This window comes from Ostrinia nubilalis, chromosome 24 (genome assembly GCF_963855985.1).
Source record: "Ostrinia nubilalis chromosome 24, ilOstNubi1.1, whole genome shotgun sequence".
NCBI classification, from domain to species: domain Eukaryota; kingdom Metazoa; phylum Arthropoda; class Insecta; order Lepidoptera; family Crambidae; genus Ostrinia; species Ostrinia nubilalis.
In genome coordinates this window covers 8,853,096-8,862,112 of record NC_087111.1, presented here as the reverse complement: position 1 = coordinate 8,862,112, position 9,017 = coordinate 8,853,096, and the positions used below count along the sequence as shown (strand labels likewise).

General features: G+C 38.4%; 1 long non-coding RNA gene across 1 annotated transcript; it reads left to right on the top strand.

The window, feature by feature from the left end:
* Positions 1–204: 204 nt before the first annotated feature.
* On the top strand, positions 205–4,586 carry LOC135083990 (uncharacterized). The gene is made up of 2 exons (XR_010259745.1): positions 205–1,389; positions 2,118–4,586. It is a non-coding gene; the product is annotated as an uncharacterized LOC135083990 (long non-coding RNA).
* Positions 4,587–9,017: the final 4,431 nt, after the last annotated feature.

Below are 9,017 nucleotides of genomic sequence, written 5' to 3'. Positions count from 1 at the left end.
AGACTCAAAACTACAAGGATACACATGAACTCCAGTTTTAAATCCGTTGATATCTGCTGCATCTGCCATGTTTTTTGCTATAAGATTCTTCTATCTTACGGCTTAGACCTTTAGCTACAGACCTTAGACAGTATTTTTGTGAAAATTCTTACGCATGGTGGAGGAAGGGACGCTCTAGACACTCAAGTCTACAAGGAGTGATGAAATAAATGTACGCGAAACCCTAACTCCTTACAATATTACCACGGCAAAGTAGCGCGTGCAATGTTTATGCGACATATTTGTGTAAGGCCGCTCTCTCGCGCCTCTGACGTTTACGTAGTCATTTCTCTTGTATTATTTTAATTCTTTAAAATAAAACCCATTGTTAAAAGTTCAAACTCTCGTTTAATTCCATCAGGTTATGGGCCGCCCCATGCCTGGAATATAAAACATAATTTCAGGAAATACACAAACATGAGTTCAAACAGTGGTCTAATGAGTATAGAAAAATTAACTGGAAGAGAAAATTACGCCACTTGGAGTTTTGCAGTTAAAGCATATCTACAATTGGAAGATTTATGGGAATGTATTTCATGTGAAGACAACAAACCAGTAGATGCAAAAAAGGACGTAAAAGCTAAGTCGAAACTGATTTTACTTATCGATCCCATTATATATGTACACGTAAGAGAAGCCACTACGGCCAAGCAGGTTTGGGACAACTTGTCACGAGTTTTTGACGATTCAGGTTTGACCCGCAAAGTGGGCCTTTTGAAGGATTTAATAAACACTACATTAGAAAGTAGTGCAAACATAGAAGACTACGTAAACAAAATTATGTCATCTGCCCATCGTTTAAGAAATATAGGATTCAAAGTAGATGACGAATGGTTAGGCACCTTAATGCTGGCTGGGTTACCAGATATGTACAAGCCTATGATTATGGCTATTGAGAGTTCGGGAGTAAATATTTGTGCCGATTCCATTAAAACAAAATTATTACAGGAAGTAAAAACAATGGACACAACCGCATTTTACTCAAACTCCAAACAACATGGTAAAAATGTTGAAAAGGGTGCACACAAACCAAAGGGGCCGAGATGCTTTAATTGTAACAAATATGGGCATTTAAGTAAAAATTGTTGGTATAAAAAGAATAAAACTAACAGTAAAGATAATGGTTTTATTGCTGCTTTTTCAGCCACTACTTGGAATGACTCGCTGAACTGGTACATTGACTCCGGGGCCTCGATGCATATGACAACACACAAGGAGTGGCTCGAGGACATAACACCACCACCTGTAACAAGTATCAGAATTGCAAACGACAAAGTACTTCGAGTCGAGAGCTGTGGTAATGTAACTATCAGATTACTGGATACACATGGCAATGTAAATAAAATACAGGTGAGAAATGTAATTTATGTACCTGAATTATCCACAAATTTGATATCAGTGAGTAAAATGATAAAAAGTGGCTGCAGCATTAAATTTAATAACAATGGATGTATTATATCGAATAAAAATGGTCAAAGAGTAGCCAATGCCAACTTAATAAATGATATGTATAAACTAAATATTGTAACTGAAAATGCTCAAGCGATGCCCGCTGTTACTGAAAATGATATGTACTTGTGGCACCAGCGATTGGGTCACTTGAACTTTAAAGATGTAGAAAAAGTTCCCAACTGTACTACCGGTGTAAAATTGTCTCCATTGAAAGAGGATATTACATGCATAAGTTGTATTGAAGGAAAACAGAATAGAGAGTCATTTCCAAGTGTGGGCTCCCGAGCAACTGAGTTGCTAGAAGTCATCCACTCAGACGTGTGTGGACCGATGCAAACAGCATCACTTCGTTACCTTCATAGACGATTTTTCACGTAAAGTATACGTTTTTACTATTAAAAGTAAAGCTGAAGTATTAGATAAATTTATAGAATATAAAAACAGAGTTGAAAACGAACTAAATAAAAAAATAAAAATTTTGAGGTCAGACAATGGCACAGAATACGTAAATTATCATACATCAAACTACGAATCCCTATACACCCGAACAAAACGGGTTAAGCGAACGAATGAATAGAACTCTCATAGAAAGGTCTAAATGTATGTTAATAAATGCTCAATTACAGAACTACTTCTGGGGTGAAGCAGTGGTCACGGCAGCGCACATTATAAACCGCTCGCCGACGAAAACACTTTCCTGCGTCAGTCCAGAAGAGATATGGTCAGGAAAGAAACCAGATTTAAGCTACATGAAGGTATTCGGGTGCAAAGCTATGGTACACATACCTAAAGAGCGTCGACAGAAATTGGATCCAAAATCCCGTGAGCTGATATTTGTGGGTTATAGCGACAGTGTAAAGGGCTACCGCTTCATAGATCCGAAGACTAAACAATCTGTGATGAGCAGAGATGTCGTATTTCTGGAAGCCACCGTGAAGAGAAACATTGTTTCCAATGTGTCTGTACCTGAAAAAGAAAACACAAACATTAGTAAAGTAAATAATAATACATATAAAATAATTAACAAAAAGAAAACTAATGAGGAATCAAACGAATCAAAAACAGTTTACCTACCTTTATCCGAAGAAAATAAATTAATGAAGGGAACACTGACAGTACCAATGAAAAAATAGATGATGAAACAATATCCACAGGTATAAATTCGCACTCATCAATTTCATCACCATCATCACATTATTCAGATGTAGCAGACGAGTCTTATGATCCTGAAGTAAATATCGATATTTCACCGCTTAAGATACACCTTCGGTCGCAACGTCGAAAAGAAATTTATGAAGACGATCAGACACAAGAAAATACATCTTTTATGTGTATGAATGGCGAATCCGCAATGAGTATTTTAGATAAGGATCCACAAAGTCTTTCTGAAGCCTTAGAAAGTAAAAATGCAGAGAAATGGATTGAAGCGATGCAAGAAGAATATCAATCGCTACTACATAACAATACGTGGAAATTAGTCGATTTGCCGAAAAATAAAAAAGTGATTCCCTGCAAGTGGGTATATAAAACAAAAACAGACGAAAACGGCAATGTATGCAGAATGAAGGCACGACTCGTTGTAAAAGGCTATCAACAAAAAAAAGGTATAGATTACAACGAAATTTATGCACCTGTCATCCGTTACACTTCCTTACGATATGTTTTTGGTTTGGCCGTAAAATATAATTTAAAAATTCACCAGATGGATGCTGTGACAGCTTTTCTGCAAGGGGACATACAGGAACATATTTATATGGCACAGCCACCATATTTTGAGGAAGGAGATAAAGTATGTTTACTTCAAAAATCTATCTATGGCCTGAAACAGGCAAGCCGACAGTGGAATAAAAAACTCAATGCAGTTTTATTAGAAATTGGAATGTCACGATCTAAAGTAGATCCATGTATATATTATAGGATTGTTAATGAACAGGACATCCTAATCGTCACAGTTTATGTTGATGACATATTATTCTTTTTCAATAATGAAGCTACTGTCAAAATCATAAAAGACAAGATGAGTACAAAATTTCACATGAAGGATTTAGGAGAGGCAAAATGTTGCATTGGATTAAGAATAATGCATAACACTGAATCAAATGAAATCTCCCTGGATCAGTCAGTATACATTGAAAAGGTACTGACTCGTTTCAACATGAGTGATTGTAAACCAGTGCATACACCGTGTGAAGCCAATGTACAACTGAAAAAGGCTGAAACTGAGAGCGATGTTTTAAAAGATGTCCCGTATCAAGAGCTAATAGGATGTCTCTTGTACTTATCACAAGGCACCAGAGCCGATATAGCCTATGCTGTAAACCAGCTAAGCCGATTCAATAACAGACCTACGTCACAGCACTGGATAGCAGCAAAAAGAGTATTAAGATATCTAAAAGGAACACAGCATTTGAAACTTACCTTCAAGAAAACTGATGCAAATATAATCGGTCATTGTGATGCAGACTGGGCAACTGATACTGAAGACAGGAGATCATGCTCTGGATATATTTTCACATTTCAGGGCGCCGCCATTAGTTGGTGTTCAAAAAAACAACCTACAATAGCTTTGTCTACCACCGAGGCAGAGTATATGTCTTTGGCTACAGCAACACAGGAAGCCCTTTGGCTCAAACAGTTGGAGGAAGAGTTCTGGCCTTCCATGTCAGGTATACCAATTGTAATATTTTGTGATAACCAGAGTGCTATCAGTATTTCAGGTGATGACATCTACCATGCCAGAAGCAAACATATTGATATTCGCTATCATTTTGTAAGAGAGCGTATCGCCAATAAACAAATCTCCGTGCGCTACAAAAGCACTCAAGACATGATGGCAGACATCTTGACCAAGGGATTGCACCGTCCAAAGCACGAGACCTTCACGATGGCTATGGGTTTGCGTCCAGGGGAGGATGATGAAATAAATGTACGCGAAACCCTAACTCCTTACAATATTACCACGGCAAAGTAGCGCGTGCAATGTTTATGCGACATATTTGTGTAAGGCCGCTCTCTCGCGCCTCTGACGTTTACGCAGTCATTTCTCTTGTATTATTTTAATTCTTTAAAATAAAACCCATTGTTAAAAGTTCAAACTCTCGTTTAATTCCATCAAGGAGTCACATCAACTCCAGTTTTAAATCCGTTGACATCTGCTGCATCTGCCATCTTTTTGGGTAGAAGATTCTTCCATCTTGCAGCGTAGACCTTTAGCTACAGACCTTAGACAGTATTTTTTGAAAATTCTTACGCATGGTGGAGGAAGGGACACTCTAGACACTCAAGTCTACAAGGAGTCACATCAACTCCAGTTTTAAATCCGTTGACATCTGCTGCATCTGCCATCTTTTTGGGTAGAAGATTCTTCCATCTTGCAGCGTAGACCTTTAGCTACAGACCTTAGACAGTATTTTTGTGAAAATTCTTACGCATGGTGGAGGAAGGGACGCTCTAGACACTCAAGTATACAAGGAGTCACATCAACTCCAGTTTTAAATCCGTTGACATCTGCTGCATCTGCCATCTTTTTGGGTAGAAGATTCTTCCATCTTGCAGCGTAGACCTTTAGCTACAGACCTTAGACAGTATTTTTTTGAAAATTCTTACGCATGGAGGAGGAAGGGACGCTCTAGACACTCAAGTCTACAAGGAGTCATATGAACTCCAGTTTTAAATCCGTTGACATCTGCTGCATCTGCCATCTTTTTGGTAGAAGATTCTTCCATCTTGCAGCTTAGACCTTTAGCTACAGACCTTAGACAGTATTTTTGAAACATTCTTACGCATGGTGGAGGAAGGGACGCTCTAGAGACTCAAGTCTACAAGGAGTCATATGAACTCCAGTTTTAAATCCGTTAACATCTGCTGCATCTGCCATCTTTTTGGCTAGAAGATTCTTCTATCTTACAGCTTAGACCTTTAGCTACAGACCTTAGACAGCATTTTTTATTATTTATTTGTGTCAGTGTGCTCTTTTAAAGAGTGTAAGACGATTGTATGTAGGTACTATTAAAATGTAATTTTAACTCATTGGTTTTGTCTCATATTTGAGGAATGTACTATGTATCATGAGTAGAGTCTTCGTTTAAAAGGATGCGAACGATTTAAATTTCAATAGGTAGAAAAAATTGATAATTCTAAATTATCAAAAATTTAAGCTTTCTCCAGTAACACTGATATTATTATACTGTGACTCATCAAAGTCATCATTGTCAAAAATATTGACAAATCGCGAACTGTCACGGCCATAAAACTGACACGCGTCCGTCCTCCGTAAGCGCCACCGCGCGACTGATTGAGATTGTCCAAGCCGTCATGGACGATTTTTTCCACATTTTTTAACATAGTAACTAAATAAGACGCAATATAAAAATTTCATCCGTTAAAAGCCCTCAAGTTATTTCTGAACTTTAGTTTAGTAAAAGATTTAGAATCTCAAATCGCTTATTTTAAAAATAAAACCATAAATAGAAAACGAATAGAGGTAACTTTGGGAATATATTCTATCGAGTCAACTTCATCAAATCGTGTTTCCATCCGTTAATAGCCCTAGAAAATATCCTCAACTATGCCCAATAAAAATCTTAGCCTTTAATTTTTTTGTTTAGTACCTCAAAAATGAAAAATGAAAACCTCATTTTCGCCATTTTCTCTGCTACCCGGCCTTAAATGACTTCATTCATAACAGTTGTCGATTCGCACCGCGGTCCTAATCACTCGCGGTGCGAAACTACTAAAACCCTACATTCCACCTCGCAATTGCCCCGTTTTCAAATTGATTACCCAACTCAAATTGAAAGAGCGCACTATTCAACAATTTTAATTTACTTTTTTCATGTTTTTACTTGTTACAAAACGCTATTAACGCGTGGGCGACCAACAATCAATTTTACTTAGTCGGGTCATAAGTTCTGTCACATGTTTATAGTGAAATAATTTATACTAAATTTGTTTTTACGGTAATCATTCATATACCAAGAGAAAGGTATTAAAACAAAGATTTTATGCTTATAAAAATTATTTCAAATTTTCCTCGCAATTATGAATACAAGGGTTGAAACTGTGCGGTCAGTGGTCTCTAGAAACACGAGCGAGTTTCGTATCAATATCGGCGGCTGGTTTAATACAGGATGCCTTGAGGGACTCCAAATCAATATGAGGCATAGAGCAGGCCTTCCTCTCCAAATGTTGCCATATTTTGTAATCCAACGGATTAGAGTCTGGACTGGATGAGGGCCAGACTTCGTGCCGGCTGAGGTCAATTTTACGCCCTACGAGCGGGTTTTGCGCGCGTTTCGCTCTATGAGCTGGCTCAGAATCCTGCTGGAACTCCCAGTGTCTGTTATTGGGCATGATATGTGAAAAAGGTTCTATAAGCTTTGTGATAACTGAATATTGATACAGAATGGCATTCGTTTTTATGCCTTTCATGCAAAAAATACCTCAAAAAAGCCCAAATTTGAGACATGTTACCAAACCTTGAGTGACGATAAAAGCTGGCCTAGCTGGACAGCCTAAATTAATCTGGTGCTTCTTCATTGATGTACGCATCCAACTTACTATTTTGTTTTTTTGTAACTCTCCTCCATGGTAAATAAAAACATTCGAAAAATGTTATTCAAGATACTTTTTTCCCGCGTACCGCTTAAGCAAAATGTGGGATGTTTTCAATCTCAGGTCTTTTAAACACGCATCCAAGTAATTTTTGATTTTTATTCAAAAAGTTTGAAGCCTTTAGTCTTCATACATACCAATTTCACCCTGGTTCTGCTTAAGCCTACCTCCAGGGCAGGCAAAGTCTGCTAACGCATGGGATTTTTTTGATTTCGCGCCTTCGCAGCTTTTAACGCTGCTGGAGTCCTAACTGTGCAAGAACAATTACTTTTGTTTTGTGTCTTCTACACTTAAAACTTCATTATATCGTATGATGAAACGATAAACGTAAAATTAATATTTAGTTCAATTTTTTCAGCACATCGAAAATCTGCTTTCGCGCGTAACCGCGCCAATGCTGCGTGACAACTACTGTTCGGTCTTCTTTATGCGTCCACTACATATTTAAAAACAAATAAAATTCAAAACAGTGCACATTTTTAATTTCGTTAAATATTCTAAATTCTAATTCAATAAATATTTTTGAGACCTTCATTCAAAATTCAAGAGTTATGATCATGTGACAGAACTTATGACAGACTAGGATTATTATTCCAGCAGAATCTATTTTGTCTTACGCAAGCTTCGCGTTAATCCATCATACGAACCCGGATATCTTGATCACAGTTATAATTAGCCTGTAACCTTTTCGGTGACAAGTTATGACATAAATATTATTTTTGGTCACATTTGCACAATCTGCGTGAGCCCACACAGATTGGTTGTGCAAATGTTAACAATAACAGTGATCGAAAATATGTTTGTTAGTTGACACTACAGGGGGCGTAGGTGTGAGCAGAGTAAATACAAATGAGTAGGTCATCTTCATAGAAACGCACCGAGCGCGGTTTGTATGTGAGCGCGCCAATACGTATGCGGCGCGCACGCACACACTGACAAAATTTAGCGTGGATTAGCGGGGTGTTGCGCCGACGACGACTTCGGCGCATCACCTCGCTAATCCACGCTAAATTTTGTCAGTGTGTGCGTATTGGCGCGCTCACATACAAACCGCGCTCGGCGCGTTTTTATGAAGATGACCTACTCATTTGTATTTACTCTGGTGTGAGATACTGTGGTGTGAGTTTACGTCACACGCATTCGATGTCGACTGCGTAAAAAAATGATATTAAATGTATGACGGATTGTACAGCGCCCCTAGCGGAAACTTTCAAGAACTAAAATTTTCATAAATTTTTTAACGCGCTCACTAGTGAGGACGTTTGATATAAACTCACACTAAGCCCTGAAATCAATTGATACTGTTTCTTGAGCTATCTAATGATGGTTTTCGCTAATGAAAAATCCGCCAGATGGCAATACGTAGACGCGAGGTCCAAATGCTGCATGATTGGTTTGATATGTCAAAATCCACCAATCACGCAGCAGTCAGACCCTACATCCACGTCCCGCCATCTAGCGGATCTTTCATTCGCGAAAACCCTCATTGCAACTGTCCAGATTTTGTATGATAATTTTCAGGGCTAGAACCTTCGTATGTTTGTCACCATGTCATGAAGTTATTGTTAGATTTCACATTTAAGGCTGGGTTGCACCATCTTACTTTAACTTTGACAAACGTCAAAAATCTGTCAAACTCCATATAAAAAGCACCGGTTATCGTCATAGTTACCGTTAAATTTAGGTGCTGCAACTCAGCCTTAGACTCGTCACTTTTCCGCCAAAAACGGGCGTATAAGATTCTTCCCCCCACTTTTTTACTCGCATAGCCGTCTAACTGCTATTCACCCTTTTAAACCGAATCAACAAGGACTCCTCGTGGTTACAAAGGTAATGAGCACAACGCGGCAACGCTCTGTACAGGTAGCAGCTGCCGACGGCACCCGTGATGTATGTCGCGCCAACTTTGTTCC